This window comes from Crocodylus siamensis, chromosome 3 (genome assembly GCF_052110815.1).
Source record: "Crocodylus siamensis isolate JL-2025a chromosome 3, ASM5211081v1, whole genome shotgun sequence".
NCBI classification, from domain to species: Eukaryota; Metazoa; Chordata; order Crocodylia; family Crocodylidae; genus Crocodylus; species Crocodylus siamensis.
The window spans coordinates 155002443-155020964 of record NC_143397.1 but is presented as its reverse complement, the minus strand read 5'-3'; positions in this window follow the sequence as shown (position 1 = coordinate 155020964).

The window sequence follows — 18522 nt, the reverse complement described above, 5'->3', positions numbered from 1 at the left end:
TTACTTATTACTGACCTTCCTACACCTGTGAGAATTCAACCCCCATCAGAATTAGCTTTCCTCTAATAACCAATCTAATTGCTGTGAGCTCCTCATGCAGAAACAGTCATCACTGGCTACTATGCTAATTCAGTCACCTTAAAATACAGTTCAGATGAAACGCTCTACTGAATGGACTGTTCCTCAAGTATAATCCTTTTGAGACAATCATGCTATGTCAAAGATGAATTTGGACCACTATGTCTGAAATCAGGCCACATCAATATTTATTAAGAACAATCCAAAGAATGCCTTCCAGCAGAACGACTTTTCACAGAGCTTTTTTCAAACATGCACATTTATTACTCCTGGAAAGAATTATCTCATTTGAAATATTAGACCAATTTAAACTGTGCACTAGGCCATAAAATTCTCTAGCAAGAGACAAGGTACGTTGTTGCAAACGTATGTGGAGTTAGGTCAAATCAAAGACACTTTCATCCACGTAGAACTGTGAAAAGGGCTGGGATAACCATCTGGAAGTATAAAAGATGTTTTTCTTCATCTTAGTCCTGGCTTTTGAGATGCAGAAATGATCTCAAAAGTTGCTTAACCTCCTCCATTGTCTTTTCTTTTAGTTGGTTAGGTTTTTTTCTTTTCCTTGTCCCATTAATTTTTCTTCCACAGAGGTCAGAAGTTATTCAAGGTCAAAACAGGTCAGGACAATGACCCTCAGAAAGAACCAAGTTCCTGATGATAACTAAGCACGCCCAACTATCCACTGTTAAAGAAAACTGAAAAAAAAATGTAATTTAAATGCTAAGCATAATCTTAACTAGCTATCTGTCTTTCCTTTCTTAACTTAAATAATATACATCTATAATCTCCAATTCACACCACAGAGCTGCACCACGACTCAACCATTACTGTTTTTTCCTTTTTGTTTAAATAGAAAATGTGAAAGATTTATTCTTGGAAGAAATAACAGCAAACAACAAGCAGGAAACAATTTCTAATGCTAAAAATACTAAAGCTACCCTATTAATTGAAGAAAGACATAGCGGGGGAAAGGGTCACAAGGGTCATCTTGGTACTGCCTGAGGCTACATATGGTCAGAAATTTTCTTTTCTAGATTGCTCTAGAATCGCCCACATTGAGATTTGTGCACACTGGTGCAGAAAAATTAAAAAACAAAATCAGCACACTTTGATGCCCTTTAAAGACCATGGCTTAGTAGGAAATACCTCAAGATCTTACCAGAACATTTCCACAGCAGGTACACAGAATTTTGCCTTTGCTAGTCAACAATAGTCTCTGCAGAAACCAGTTGGCATTTAAGTATAAATATCAAATACAAATATCTTTTTTTGAAATATGAGCATGGCCTCTTAATGTACGAAGAAAAAGAGCTAGCAACCTCCCTTAAGTGATCAGTTATGTTCTTGTTCAGAAAGACATGAATCTTCAGCATCATAATGATATAAAAGTAATCCGTGTAGTCATATGGGTTTACACTATCAAAGGGCCAGATTGAAAGGGAATGCAGTTAAGACTGGCATACTGGCAGTTAAGAATGGCATATACAAGGCACTATACCCTGGCAGGGTTTAATGTAGCGGTCCTTAGTATGGCACTGTACTTACACTGAAAGTTCTCATTCTCTAGCGCAGCCTTGGGATGGCGCTTATTATGTCAACATTTAACATGTCAATATTGAATCCATTAAACATATTTGATATCAGTATGGCACATTTGGTAGCCTTTGATACTACTTTTCACTATACTTAGAACAGGAAACAAATCATTTTAATTTCAATCACAATATTATTTTTATTGCTGAGAATCCATTAGCTAACACTGCATGAAGCATATATGTTTAAACAAAAAAAATCATTTTCTAACTGAAAAGAAGGCATTCTAATATTATTTCAAAACACAAGTTGTTTTAGACGTCAAAACAAAGAAATGATCAGAAACATCCTATTGTAATTTTGTCTGTTAGGTGTTGGATTATTCCTAAAAAATTCATTTTTGTCCATGTTTTCCAGTGAATTAAATTATAAACAGGTTAAAGCGATTAAGGATATTTCATGTAAAGATAATCCCAGATTACTTCATAACTTTACGTAATTTATTAGCGAAGATTTGAATATATGTTATTGAATAGGGCTGGCAAAACAGTTAAGATTTTTCATAAGACATTTTCAGAAAACACTAAAAATCAGTTTAATTCTGCTCAGTATAGACCCAGTCTGTTAGCCTAAATGCACACAAAATTAATTTGCCAGATATATCCTAAACTGTTCTAATTATGGGATTTTGAGAATAAAGGCTGCAAGAGCTTTACTGATTAAAACACTTATTTTCCACTCACAATTTTGTCAAAATAAATTCCTTTGCAGCTGAACTTGCTTATTTTGTTGTCTCAGCTCCAAGGTGTTCTTTCTAAAAGTTTCAGCAAAATCTACTGACTTCATATTTAATTTTTTTTGGTAGGAGAATAACCAGTAAGAGTTTCTTTTGCCTTTCCCTAAACTGACATTCAGTTTTGGAGGAGGTGATTTAGATAAAGGAGTTGCTATAAAAATGTAAATAATGTCATATTAACGGAATTATCTGTGCTGGTATACAGTGGTGGATCACTTAATACTTGCGAGGGGCTTAATTTTAATGGCTTAGCTATAGAAGCAGCCCATCCATAGCAACATAGATCGCAGACAGAGCTAATGTACTCTGCACCTTTATGCATTTAGGGTATAACACTTATGCTGGAAACAGGCATCCTCTTTGAATTGCAATCAGCTGTACCGCAACATGTCAGGGCATAGCTGATTTGCTAAAATGACATCTGCAGATGTCACCAGGTTTGTTGTCCCACTGGATCAGTCCCCTGCCCCTCCCAGTTATCCACGGGCTCGATCCTGTAGGAAAAGGGCCCTGGGTACCAGACCCTGACTTGGGACACACATCTGCATGCAGGAAAAGGGCTCGATCCTCTGCGCTTGCATACCAGGCACATGAGGGGATCCCATCTTGAGGGGATTCAAGCACAAAGTTGGGGGAACTTCAGTGGGGATCTCCCCTCTCCTCTACCCCATCTGCATTTGCGCACTGAGCCTTGAGCCAGGGTGTGGCACCATGATAGGTGCTCTGGGGCCTAGTGCACTTTTGTCACTTGCAGATGTGTGCAGGGGCAATAATTCCCCAGTGAAGTGTAGAGGAGGAGAGGGGAACCCCTATGGGAGTCATTCCCCCTGCACATTCTGCAGGTCCCCGCTTCTGTTTACACACTGTCATTGGTAAATTGCTTCATATATCCAAGAAAGCTGGAGTAGCTCTACATGATGCTGCGGTCAACACTGTAAATATATCCTTAATCTCATTTTTTCCATTAGGAACTTCAGTGAAGCTGTTTAAGTGCTTAAAAAGTAAGTGTGTACTCAGTAATATAACTAGGGGTACACAAGTGGGGCACCAGCCCTGGGCACAGCGTAGAGGGCAGCACCAGAATGGTGGCCCCAGGGAAGCTTACACTACGGTGACAGCAGGAGCAGCCACCACTGTATGGGGAACCTGTATACAACAGCAGCAGCAGTTGTTGCCAGTGTGTGGACAGCCTGGGATGCCAGCAGCAATAGCAGGAGTACCAGTTTCTGATAAGACTTTTTGCCACTTAGCACCCCCACATCTTCCCAGGGGCCAACATTCCCACTTCTATCTCTGTATTTGCCTATGCATTTTGCTAGAGATCTTACCGTGTGGCATGGTCAAGATCCACAAGACCCATCCTTTCCTTGCATCTATACCACATGTTATCTAGGCCCTGACTGCCCAACTTCTGGATGGCACGGGGCTACAGACCCCATGGGCCACAAATTCCAGGAGACCCTTCTTGGTGTCCCCCTCACTGGACGAGCAGCCCGGCTCCCCTCTGTTGTGTGGGCAGCACAAGCAACCCAGCTCCCTTCTGGTGTGCTGGCTGTACAAGCAGTGCAGCCTTTTTTTTGTTGTGCATACAGCCGGAGCAAACAAACCCCTCTCTTGATGTACAGGTAGCCTTGATCTCCCCTTAATGCATATGCAGTGTCTTTCTGCTACACACCCTCTAGAGCAGGGCCAGGAACAGAAGCTGGTTGATGCGGGGAGAGCCTGGAGACCTCAGCCACCACAACAGCAGAAGTGATGGGGGAAGCAGCAACTGGGCAGGAACTAGGGGCTATATATAACCTCACGTGCAGTCCACAGGCCACCAGTCAGACAACCCTAATCTAGACTCTGATCCTACAAATCACTATACACTTGTATAACCTTTTGCACATGAGTAGTCAATAGGACTATGCTCATGGAGTTAAATGTATGCATAAGTATTTTGCTGGACAGGGGCCTGTATCTTTTATTCATGATTCAAAATCCTTGGTAACCTTTGCTGATATTTCTGTTGCAATTGTATAACTGCATGTTGTATAAATCAGAGGGTACATATTTAGTTGCAAATGAAGAGACATTTGGAGCTTCATATTCAGAATGGTTTGGCACCTATATAGAGGGCCCAGATAGCAAGTTACTTATGATAGGGGAGTTGAGGATTAGGATTATTTGTACAACTGGCAGGGCTATAAAAAAATTGTATGCATTTCTTCCCTGCCCCAGTCTTCTGTTTTACAAAAATAACAACCAAAATCCTTTAATTCACACCCTTGTATTACACTGAGGAATGGATTAAATGGATCGAATTAAATAAACAGAAAATCCATGTCAGAAATGGAAAAACTGCAGCCAGAAAAGCAAGAAACACCAGTATAATATATAACAGCAGTAGTGTGCCAGGACATGTTTGCCCCTCAATATGTCCAGGTAGACTCAGAATCATCGGTTTTGTGTTAAGTAGAACGTTCTCCCCTTAGAAAGCCTGAAGCAGGAAAACAAATCTTTTAAAGGATTTCTACTAGCTACACTTCCCATTCTTCAACTTCTAACTAGTCAACATTCTGGTTTTAGAACATAAGGCTTTGGAGAACAGCTTTTTGCCTGAACAGCAGGTTTGCTGGCTACTTTACTTATGTTGCCACATAGCCATCCTTTTGCAAGTAATCTTCTATCCAAAAAAGTGCTTAGCTATGAGTAACAGCAAAAAAGTCAGTGAAAACACTGCAAACAGCTACAGTTTAAAAAGCGCCTACGCACGTTACATCTCTCCCTATTTGAGGGAAAAGCAATTTATGCACAAAGGCTCATCTAACATTTCTGCCATCTATATGGCTAGTTCAATAAAAGGTATTACTAAACAAATCCTGCTTCTGGCATTCTTGTGGAAGCATTTAAGCACCTGCTTATGATTAAGCATGTCCTTAAATCCTATTGAGTTCAATGGCATTTCAATAATGCTTTCCTGAAGAGGTATTAATTGAGGGCATTTTTAGCATAAGTCTGTAGGTCTGATCCATTACTGCATTTGAGCAGCATTTCACATGCTGAGAGTACTTTAACACTGCAGCAAGAGGTATGAATAGAGCTTGTGTTGACATACCCAAACAGGCGTAACAGGGCAGGAGCAGAATACAAGTCAATACTGGCTTCCATGCTGCTGGTAGCAGGAGCGTGCCCAGGTGTCAGCTGCAACAAAAGCTATATTTGTGTGTACCCTTCAAAGGCGGCTCCTGGAACTGCTGCCCTGGTCACCCCACATCAGTTGTGCCACTGTCCTCAAGCTAGCATTATACTAGACAGGTCAGGTACAGAGAGCTGTAGAGCTTTGGCAGTGAGGGAGAACAGAGAATCATAGGAAAGTAAGGCTTGAAGGGAGCACATGAGGTCTACCACAGCCCCTTGCTTATGAGGGATCATCTCTGACTAAACCATCCTAGTTAAGTGTCTAACCTCGTCTTGAAAATATTCTGCGAAAACACTCCCAAGCAAAACCTACTGAGAACACAAGGGAAATACTCAGGCTGGTTGCATGCACTGAGCTTCACACTGCCAGGACCATGTTGCTATCTATGCTCACAAGTTTAAAAAGCTAGCCAGAGTACATGTAGCTGAGTTCCAGCCACATCTTTGCAGTGGAGCCACACTTTCAGGAATTGGTTAATGGTGGTTTTCAGACTTTTGCCCTCAATACAAGGTAAAGCCCACATCAGGGGCTACCCCCAACTTTTGTCGGGTTGCAAAAGCATTGTCACCTGAGAAAAAAGTCTGTGATGCAAGAACACCACCACAATCCTGTCACATTTCTGAACGTACCTGCAGTTAGCAGGTGATGCTGCAGGTAGCACTCCAGAGCAGGTGCACTAATGCTGGAATGTGATCTTTAACTACTTGACTATATGCTACAGCAGTGAGGGCCAACCTTTTTGGCAGGGATGCCATAAAATAGCCCCATAGCTTCCTCAAGTGCCACTCTAATCCCCTTTCTCCACCTAATCTGCTGCTCTGCTTTCTGCTACCTACCCTATGCTCCCTGCCTGATTTGTTGCTTTCTGTGACAAAAATCGAACTCTGAAAAGAACTTATGTGGGGAAGAAGATGAGCAGAGCTGGTGTGAGACCAGCTCTGGTGTGCCAAGCCAAGGAAGCAGCGGGTGCAGAGCTGCGGCCAGAGAAAGCACTGCACCAGAAGAAAAAAAAAAAGCCAAAAAACAGCTGATCCAGGAGAAGCCAGGATTGGCTCCTGCACCAGTGTGCACACGCTTTATGGCCGCATGCCAGTGCTGATTCACTGGCCAGCCCACGGAACCTGGAATAAAAACCACACCAGACAGGAAGCCTGGGGGATCAGAAGTGCACACTCAATGACCCAGAACAGAGCTGTGCTTCACGGAGGGAAAGTGGTGGCAGCCCCAAGATGGGGCTTTTGGAGATATTTCAAGCCCAGAAAGACAGTATTACTTACCTGAGGCAGAGCCGTGGATTCATGATGTGTCCTGAATGGATTGGGCTCACCAGGAACCTGTGGAGAGAAGGAGAGACATCTGTCTGTGCCATGGTGATGACAGACTAAGAAAATTGAAACTGACACTGGGAGTCAAAGTAACCCAGGGTCAGGAAGAAGCTAGGTCAGGCCCATTGAGGCAAAAGCCAAGTGAGGTGAACTGACATCCACACATGTTTATACAGTTTCAAATGGCCAAGACACGTGTACCAACACCATGACCAAACCTAGAAGACAAGGATTCTACATCACTGGTTGGTGTTAGGTGGGGTGTAGGGAAGGCAGAGCCCCAAAATGGGAAGACTGATGGGGGAGGATCGAAGGAGGGGACCAGGAGGGATGGAACATACATCTTCTTCCCTACTAAATACATTTATTCCAGCAAAGAAATGGCAGGTGAGAACCACTGAAGACCCTCTGGAATCTGACTCGATAATTGACCATCTTTCCTGTGGCCAATGGTGACATCTGATAAACTGATACACACCAGATGCTCTGGTGAACAGCACAGCCAATTACACTTTGCTTTCTGCTTCTTGCCCTATCTACTTGCTGTGCTTCTTGTCCCCTCCCTGATCTGCTGTGTGTAAGACACAGAGACTGCCCATGCCAAAGATTCACCACTCTTGTGCTACAGTCTCTCAGTAATAGAAAAAAAAAATTTCTCCAATGTTAGATAAGTGTGTGTAACAACTAAGCACACTGTAAACTGTTCTTTCATATTCCTGGTGATTCCACGAAATTAACTTCTATGGAAATTATACAATGAAAACAATACATAGTCCACATATTACAGAGGCAGTATGAATTTAAAACAGCAGTAAAAATATACTTGGTGTAGAATTTAATAAACTGTTTCATTGTATTTATCACTGTAAAGGCAGTTTCACTAACACATTTTTACAGTAGATACATTGGTTTATTAATTAATTAATACTTTTATTATAAAGGCACTCATTCTCCACTGGTGAGATATGGAGGCTTAAATTGCTGTTTACACTATTTTGCTCCTTTATTTGGTGTAAAGTGGCTGAGGTAGGAATGAGGATCTCTCACACAGATAGCAGATACAATTAAATCATTAGCATAGGCAGTTGAATATCATCTTAAAGAAGGGGGTGAGAATAAAAATAAAATAAAATAAAAACAAACATAGTTTCTCTTAGCTAGTTAGAAATTCATAACTTTCAACTTCATAGTATAGAAATTCTCACACAACTTCTCAACCATTAAGAATCTCTTAACAATATTTTCATAAAGAGTAAATCCAGTAACTGTTATGACTGCTTTACAGTCCAGAAATGTGGACTACATAGGCCAGGCACAGCAGGAGATTGAACAGCTTCCGCGCGAGATGTCTGCTCAAGATCCTGAAAATAAAGTGGGAGGACAAAATGCCAGACACAGTGGTGCTGGAGCATGTCAGACTGACACACTTATTAACCACTATCAACAAGAAGAGGTTGTGATAGCTTGTCCATGTCAGGATAATAGGAGGAGGCCATAACCCCAAGAATATTTTGTACAGCAAGATTCAGGATGGCTCTAGAAAGCAGGGTCATCTTTTATGGCAGTACCATGATGTGTGCAAAAATTATATGATGTCATTCAACATCCAGATCAAAAGCTGGGAGGAGTGCAAAGAATCCCATCAATCTGAAGGGAACATCTGTCACTAGGTGCAGCTCAGCATGAACCAGCTTTGATCCAGAGGATGGAAGCAAAGCGAGAAAGAAGGAAGAAGCACACAGTAAACTCGGGCTCCAATTCAGACAACACATGGATCTGTAAAACTTGTAACCAACTATGTCATTCTTGAATTGGTCTTGTCAGTCACAAGCAAACTCTTCAGGCACCTGATTATACCTCTTAACACATAGCAGCTCGATCCAGAGGTTGCCTACAAATCCAGTAACAAGAAAAAATAGAAACTAAATATGTTTACAAGAGCTGGATGATTAATCAGAGAAATTAAAGAGCCATTGTTTGCAATTCTCAAGAGATCTTTGAACAGACTTGACTCAACTGCCTATTGAAGACAAAGAAAGCAGAATTCTTGAATACAGGTTGTAAGACTGGCCATTGAAACAGCAGTCTGAACAATCACAGTCCAAATACATAATACAGAGGTACATATCATATTAAAATATGTCCATTAAAAAGTAAGTTATTACCTACATTTTCAAATTCAATCCATATATATTGGAATATTAATTATCACAAATGAAAATAAAGGTGTTACATGTCTATAAAAAACTATGGAAAATTGATTTTTTCCTTTTTCTTTTTAAACGCATAGAATAAGCCTGCAGTAACAACTGTGTAATCCTAAGACTCTATGGGCTTGCAGCAGGTCAAATAGAAGTGGTGCAAATTTGAGCCGAGGCTTTTTGCCTCAAAACACGTGCTTGGACATACACTTTGTTGTGGAGCAAATTGTGCCACTTGGGGCAAAATAACCCTGCTGGCTCCTTCTGGATCTGTAGCCAGGGGGGGCTAGAGCCTGGGGCCAGCACCTGTGCTGTCTCAGCAACATAAAAAGCTGCCCTGGCAAGTAGCTGAGGACTACTCACTCTCAGGACCTTCTGGGGCCCAGCCAATTGGTACCTAGGAACACTACCCCTTGTGCCAGCTGGACTGCTGAAGCAGCCCTGAGATTTCCCTGCATCCTTTATCCACTGCAGCAGTCTGGCAGTGGGGACTGCTGCCTGACTGACCTGCTGCAACCTGCTGCACACCTGCCAGGTCCGGATGGGGACTGCACAGCCAGTAGAGGCATCTGCCACTCTGGGCCAGCTGCCAGTGGGCTGTGGCTTCAGGGTTGGCCTTTGTGCAGCACTACTGCCATGTGTGCCCCTGCCCGGCCATCTGGGCAGCTATTGCCCAGAAGATGTTCTGGGTGTGGTGGCCTACTTTGAACTGTCAAAGTATGTTCTCCTGGCCCCAACTGGCCAGGAGGTCAGCCACAGCCAGCTGGGTCCAAGGTGCCAGCTCTGAGCAAGCAGGGTCCTGCCACTGGCCTCCCTAGCAGGAATTCTGGTGTTCCCTATTGGAAAACTGAAAAATCCCTGATAAAAAAAATCCCAAAGTCACTCTGTAAAATACCCAAAAATACATGTTCCTTCACAATTAAAACAAAAGACCACTGGAAGGAGAGAGAGAGAGAGTGAGACAGAGAGACAGTGATCAGTTGGGCAATATTTTCTTGATATATCTACAGTGTTAAAGCAATTTGGAAGACTACCAGTGTCTCTATCATATACCAATCACATGATCAGGGGGCAACAGGGCAGGCCCTACAAGGAGAGGCTATGGGACCTGAACCTGTTAAGCCTCCACAAAGAAGGCTGAGGGGGAATCTAGTGGCCTGTTACAAACTAGTCAGAGGGGACCAGCAGGCATTGGGGGAGTCCCTATTCCCCCATGCACTACCAGGAGTGACTAGAAATAATGGTCACAAGCTGGCAGAGGGTAGATTTAGGCTAGATATCAGGAGGCACTACTTCACTGTCAGGGCAGATTGGATCTGGAACCAATTTCCAAGAGAAGTGACGCTGGCTGGGGGTCTTTAAGAGAAGGCTAGATGAACACCTTGCTGGGGTCGTTTGACCCCAGTACTCTTTCCTGCCATGGCAGGGGGTCAGACTCGATGATCTACTCAGGTCCCTTCCGACCCTGCAAACTATGAAACTATGAAATAATGTGAATTCTAAATACATGTTTAATGAATTCATGAGTATGTATTTTGCTGCCCCCCACACAGGCTACAGGCCGCACCAACAGGACCCACAGCCCCCCCCACAGGGGCTACCCCCCGCTCCAGGGCCCACATCCCCTGCCCCATACCCACTTGGTCCTCCCAGCCCCCTGGATTACTGCCCTTCCTGGCTGCATCCCCCGCCAGTTCCTGCAGCCCCCCCCAATGACTGCCCCACCAAGCCCCACCTTACCCACTCCACCAGACCCCTCACAGCTGCTCCACCCAACTCCAGACCCCACTTGCACCCCCAGCCCCCCATGGCTGCCCCCCAGCCTCCAGCACTTTAAAAAAAAGCCTCTACTTACCAAGCAGGAGCTGTGGGGGCTCCAGCACCTCCTGGCAGAGCCCCCACAAGGCAACAGGGTGTAGCAGGGCCTGGGCTGGGGCCACCAGGGCTGTCACCCTGCCCTGCACTGTGTGGGAGGGCTCCAGTGACCTCAACAGCAGCTCAAACTGCCAGTAAGTGCTGGGGGGGTTTTGAGGGGGCTCCCTCAATGGGGGATGAGGCAGAGAAGGGATCAAGGAGCTCAGGTGGTAGGCAGGATGTGAGGCCAGGTGCAGAAGGGATCAGGGGGATCGGGGGACTGGAGGGGGATGGGGCCAGGTGGGAAAGGGATCAGGGGGATGGGGGAGTGGGCAGTGTCAGTGGGTGCCCCCCTTCATGGTCCCCTCCCCCATCCTCCAGCCCCCCAACCCCTTACTTACCAGCAGTGGAGCCTGTGTCCAGCTCCCTGCTGCTGGCATGCTGTCTGCCCTGCACAGGCAAGCAGCATGCCTCAGCACCAGGGTGAGGGCTAACCATAGGGATGCTCTGGCAGCCAGAGCATTTTTGTGGAGGGCCCACACTCCGGTTGCCTGCCCTGCTTTTTTTTCTATGGCGCTTTTTGACCCCATGGATATCCAGGGGTCTAATTTTACCCCCATGCTGGAAATTTGCAGTCCAGGGAATATTTTCTCATACCTGCACATGCCTCTTGCAGCATCTCAGTGGGGTTTGAGATGCTGTAAGAAGCACAGGCAGGCTTGTCTGGATGCACCCTATAAGGGTATTTAGGGCATCCTAAGGGCACCTTAAGTATAGGGTTTCCAATACTACTTTAATATTTAGGGAAGTGATTTATGAATAATGTTACGAAGAAGGTACAGGTGGCAACAACCGGGTTTGTTAAGGGATGAAGCCATTCTTGGGGTAGAGGGAAAAGAAGCACCAGACAGAAGCACTCTGCTTCCATTGTCTTGGGTAAGTAGCTCAGCCTACAGCAGACAAGGTTCTTTGGGTGAATCTGATATCTTTTATTAGACCAACTTAAGTAGCTGGAAAACAATTATTAAGCAAGCTTTCGGGTTCAAAAATCCTTCATCAGGCTAAGCAAGTTTCAGCAGTTGGTGTGTGCTCTTCCTGGATGGAATGAAAAGTAAAGAAGCCAGAGGCTGGTCTGGTATGGATACAAGACAGGTAGTCAGCATTTATATTTCAGAGTTATCAGCAAAAGCAAACAAAATGCTCTCTAAAAATAATTGGTTTTGGACACTAAAACAAATCATCTGGGTGTTCCTCTGATGAAAGAGTAGAAGAACAGCCCACTCACAGTACAGGAACTGTAATTTAAAAATGACAGGCAATAAAAAATATTAATTCTCTCTCTCCTGATTTAGCTGAACTAGAAAAAGTGTATATAATTTTATGTCTGAATTTGGTAAGTGAAAGTAACTCATGTTTTACTAGATAAAAACTATTTAAAACATTAAAAATGCCTACTCTCATAATTAGCATATTTTGAAAAGGAAGTTGGCTCACTGCAAAATGTTTAAATATAGTATTATGTGATTATATGTGAAAGCCTGTAATAGGCTTAATAGGCTCATAAAAAGCATATTTACATCATACTACTTTTCAGTTTCACATCATAGTAATGGACATTAAAAGTTTATAATAAAAATCTTATTATGAAGCTGTTCAAATGTCATTTCAAATTTCAGGCTATCAAGGTGAAGGTGAAAGGAAGACCAGAAACACAATAGCTGGAGAACAAAAATACAAATTAGATGCCTGAGGTGCAACAAGTAAGAAAAGGAAGGTTGGACTAGTATTTTTTTACCCATGTACTATAAAGATGGCTTACTTCTTGCATTTATATATGCATAGTTTTAGCAAAATGTACACACTGGTTAGGTTAGCCCCTATGGAAATCTCCATTTATACACAAGGGGCCAGTTCGCTATGGCATCAACGTGTACAAATTAATCACAGAATAATAAAATTGCACTCTAAATAAATGGCTTGTATCAGAAAATTCCATTGGCTACTAAGCTACCTTGCTAGTGTTTAACAATTCGACAGTGAGTGAATATTTGTCTTTATGTAGGAATAGCTACACCATCTTCCTGCCAAACTTGGTATACCCTCAAGAAAGCCTGAGCATAGCACTGGGGCACACACTCAGAACCGCTCTAAACTTCAGTGCTTTATTGCTGCATGTCGTTTCAGTGACAGAAGGTACAAATATGCAGTGCTTGTTCCTTTGTGATAGTCTCAGCCTCAGTAGGGAGATGGCATAGAGATGGCCTTTGGGCCCTTTTCTTTTTTTCCACCCTTTCTATCTTATTCTGCTTTATGAATCTCACTCTTGAATGGCAAGATTCAGCAGTCTCCCCTTGGACATCTCATTGGAATATTATATGTGATGTGATCATATCACACTGCCAAAAGAGGTATAGGCCAACCAGGGATGGGGAGGTGTATTGTAATATTTATGAAGACAGAGACTAATATTTCACTGTGGGTTTCAAAAATAATGAATAAGCTACATATTTTAACTGCTGTGGCCTTATGATGTCATTCAAAAGCCCTGACTTAATTACAGCTTTGTTCTGTGAATCCGGGTATAAATTATTTTATGGCTGTTATACAAGAAGCTGGTAGTTAACACTTTTAAAATTAAAATAAAAGAAAGCTGGTACTTCAAAAAGAAAACACCATATTAAAATAAAACAGGATCTAGTACAGGACAAAGGGTGATATTGTGCTTAAACCACTGGACTGGGATTCAGGCACTTTACATTCAACTTTGGGCCACTGCAGACTTCCGGTGTAACTTTGGACATGGCATTTAATCTCTTGTCTGATTTCTTCCCCCCTATAAACACAGAATATAAATACTGTCATTCTTCTGTCCTATGCTGTAACATATTTAGTTTGTGAGCTCCTTGTCACACCTAGCACATAGGACCTTGGGGTCATCTAACCACTCTCATAATAAAGTAATTACAGTGCGGGATAATATATTTGTGTTATCTTCCATGTTTATTGTCATGTTCGGGAGAAGCCTCTTGTAAACACTCCCCTTCAAAATCCTCTTTTTGCTGAGTCTACAAACAACTTGACAACTTTTGGGCTGCCAGCCTGCTTAGACCACTTGGTATATTACTTCATAATGTCTCGTTTCCTTGAATGACTCAGCCTGTCTATTGATCTTTTGTGTAAACCATATTATCCTTCTGTTCTTTTTTTGTATTGTGCCTCTTACAACAAGACCCTGATCCACAACTGGACCTATGAATTAGAGCAATGCAGACAGACAGACATCGCCATACTCAGTTTCTTCCTCAAAAGACCATCCATTGAAAACCCCCATACAAATGAAAGGAAAAGATATGAGGGCCTATAGTTTTCTCATTCCATGGATCACTTCATTTTCTGTTAAAGGATCACTTCCTTCACACTGGATAGCTGCCAAAACATTCCATTTTATAGATGACAAGGGATTGATTTCAATTAGGGACCCACAGAGCACTATCTGAGCAACATGTGAGGTAGATACTAACCAGTGGTCTAAATAATTTCAAGACCAATGTTCTTTCTGACTAGTTCTGTTTAATGTTAACATTGTTTTCCATTCACTCAAAAGCTAGGCAGCCAAGGATCTACTTTGATGTGGATGCTCACAGTATTGTTTATCACATGAACAATAACAGATGAAGGAAGAGATGTGCTGAAGTACAACTTTGCAATCAGTGGCTGTTGATGAGTATTTATGATAGCATAAGCAATAAGTTAAATTACTGATCATTCTTCTCATTCATTGTGTTGATTAAGCTCTCTAGCTACATGAACAACATTTTAAAAGATATATAAGCTGATGATGTAAATCTTTTAAAAAGGTGTTGAGAAGAAATTTGAGAGGGGTTTTGTTAAGTAACATGGAAGTGAGAAATTACACCATTAGAGACACTGAAGTGAAAAACTGTACTCCCTATAAGAGCATTCATCGTGCTGATTGCTCCAAATTTTCCCTCAGTTTAATAAGTGGTAAATCCTCTCTATATAGTAAAGCAGTAATTGAAAATTTCTTCTAACTAGTTCTGGTCAGAAATTTTGCTGCAGAAAGAGATTTGTAAAAGATTATTCTCCTTCTGATTTTCAGTTGTCTATGCTTTTTAGTCCTGGAGATTCCTCACTAATAAAAATAAATTCTATTTTTATTAAAGAGAAAAAAATCACTTACTTGAATGGGCATCTATCTGCTTTCTGTGCCAAATAAAAAACTAAGTTTTGATATTTGTTTTGGATGTTACCCTATATCGTTTGAAAATGTATTATAGTTCCATGACATTATTCCTAATCTTATTAAACACAGGTCAATTATGTTTTATCCTTGTCCATTCAGCACTAATAATTAGTATAGTAGTATAGTACTTCTCAACCTCTTTAGACTTAACACACCCCTTGTAAGCCTCAAGACATCCCTCTAACGTTTGGATCTTGCCTTCATTCTAGATGGTGATCTTTGTGGGGCAGGATCTAGTTTTCAATTCATTTGTAGGGTAGTGATACAATTGGACCCTAACAGGGGTCCATAGATACTACCACTATATAGAAAAGAAATAATAATCATGGAAAGCCTTGACTGGTGGAAAATATGCATTTCTTTGCTGTAGTTAGTTGTCTGCATACTAAATAGGACTGAAAAGATAAAGACACCAGTTCACAAAGAAAACATTCTTCTATTAATATATTGTCCATCCAGTTCATTCTTGCCTGAAATTTGGTCTGCATTGGATGCTTTTTAAAAGCCTATGCAATGATCAAAGCTCAAGACTCTTCTCTCCTTTTAACCCACAAAATGGAGTCAGAAGTGACTACCTTCTTCAGGAGGGTTTTTTTTTATTCTTTTGATATAGATTGCTTTAAAAAACAACAACATAATATAATGCTTTTTAACCTACATAACAAAACAATGTGAAAATGAAGGCAAGCAGCAGGGTAAGGAAATGAGCATGAAAGTAGAAATGAGAAAGGTGGCACATAGAAGAAAATAAACTTATGAATAAGGTCTGGAATTAAATTGATTCATTTCTCAAAGCAGATTCACTTCCTGTGTTCATATTTTGAATCATTATTGTGCCATGAATCATTATCCTGCAATATTAATATAACAGATGGCTTCTTTAGTTATTAGGTGATGCAGCATTATAAACTTTTAATTATAGAAAAAGGAAATTAGTGTTAATGACTTCTTAATGTAAAATCTTTTAGTCAGAAATGGAACCTGCCATAAATGTTACTAAGTAATTTTGAAGGCCATGAGTCATTGAATCAAGATGAGAAAAATTACATGTAAAATCCATCACCCCTAAGACCCAACAGTTTGCAGATGTTTCTGAAATAGACAAAGCTAAACTGGAGTGCTTTAGGACTTGATCCCATTTTTACCAATAGTAATGACAAAAACTTCAGTGATTTCTCATACAAGCAGGATTTGACTTACAGTTCAAGAAGCTGGGAAAAAACACAAAACAATGTGGTTAATAAGGACCCAACTTTCCCTGCCCACTGTGGATCAGGGAACCCTGGGTGAGGGAGATTCCTTGCCCTCCATCGAAGCTGACCTAATGAAGGAACACCTTGACAGGCTGGATACCTTCAAGTCAGCCAGCCCTGACAGTTTACACCCGGGGTACTCAAGGAGCTGGCAAGCATCATAGCTCAGCCCCTGGCACAGATCTTTGAGAACTGCTGGTGCTCTGGTGAAGTGCCCGAAGATTGGAAGAAGGCCAAAGGCATGCCAATCTTCATGAAAGAGAGGAAAGTAGATCTGGCAAACTACAGGCCCATCAGCTTGACCTCTATCCTGGGGAAGGTCTTCGAAAAGATTATCAAAGAGACCATTCTTAACAGACTGGCCTATGACAATATCCTGAGGGATAGCCAGCATGGGTTTGTTGCGGGTAGGTCTTGCTTGACCAATCTCATTTTCTTTTATGACCAGGTGACCTATCACCTGGACAAGTGGGAAGAGATTGATGTCGTACATCTTGACTTCAAAAAAGCCTTCGACCTGCTATCCCATGATCACCGCTTAGCAAACCTGGCTGTGTCCTTGACCTCACTACAATCTGCTGGCTGGGTAATTGGCTCTGTGGTAGGACCCAGAGGGTGGTGGTTCATGGAATCCAATCGTCTTGGTGCTCAGTCACCAGTGGGGTCCCTCAAGGCTCTGTCCTAGGGCCTGTACTGTTGAACATCTACATCAACGATGTGGACATTGGTGACAGAAGCGGACTGGCCAAGTTTGCCGATGACACCAAACTTTGGGGTAAAGCATGCACACCTGAGGACAAGAGACTAATCCAGGCAGATCTTGACAGGCTCATGAAATGGGCGGATGAGAACCTGATGGTGTTCAACACTGAAAAATGCAAGGTTCTCCACCTTGGGAGGGGAAAAATCTGCAGCATGCTTATAGATTCAGCAGTACTACACTGGTTAGCACTACAGATGAAAGGGACTTTGGGGTCATGATTGACCACAAGATGAACATGAGCCTTCAATGTGATGCTGTGGCTAGTAAAGCAAGCAAAACACTGTCTTGCATCCATAGATGCTTCTCAAGCAAATCCCAGGGCGTCATTCTCCCATTGTACTTGGCCTTGGTGAGGCCTCAGCTGGAGTACTGCATCCAGTTTTGGGCTCCACAATTCAAAAAGGATGTGGAGAAGCTTGAGAGAGTGCAGAGGAGAGCCACGCACATGATCAGAGGTCAGGAAAACAGACCTTATGATGAAAGGCTGAGAGCCATGGGGCTCTTCAGCCTAGAAAAGCACAGGCTCAGGGGTGATCTGATAGCCACCTAGAAGTTTATCGGGGTGCTCATCAGGATCTGAGGGAACATCTGTTCACCAGAGTGCCCCAAGGGATGACAAGATCAAACAGTCACAAACTCCACCGCAAACAATTCAGGCTGACCATCAGGAAGAACTTCTCTACTGTCCAAAGGTTTGGAATAGACTGCCACCGGAGGCAGTTCAAGCACCCACTTCAAACACCTTCAAGACACATTTGGATGCTTATCTTGCTGGGATCCTATGATCCCTGCTGACTTCCTGCCCATGGCAGGGGGCTGGACTCGATGATCCTCCGGGGTCCCTTGCAGCCCAAATGTCTATGAAATTTATGAACTATGCACATTAAAATTCATCTCACATTTGAGTATTTAAATCCATATCATAGCAGTATGCAAAGGCCAACTGGGCAATTCTGAGCCCTGGCCATCAGTGATGCACAGAGCAGCATCCTCTGTCAGACTTTTGCATGCACTATTGTGCCTTGAAAATTGGAAAACACACAAATGATTAATAAGAATGATTTACTATTTAGTATGTAACCTCTATGGAGCCCTGAGCATGTTGAGTGCTATGTACAAACAAACATTCCCTCATGATAAAATGGGTAAGTAAATAATAGTGGAACTAAACTGGAAATTTCATATCCAAATCTAGATCAAATTATTTACATTGGTTATGAATGATCAGATCTGGTGTTTAAATTTAACTTGCCTCTACTGGTCTTTTTACA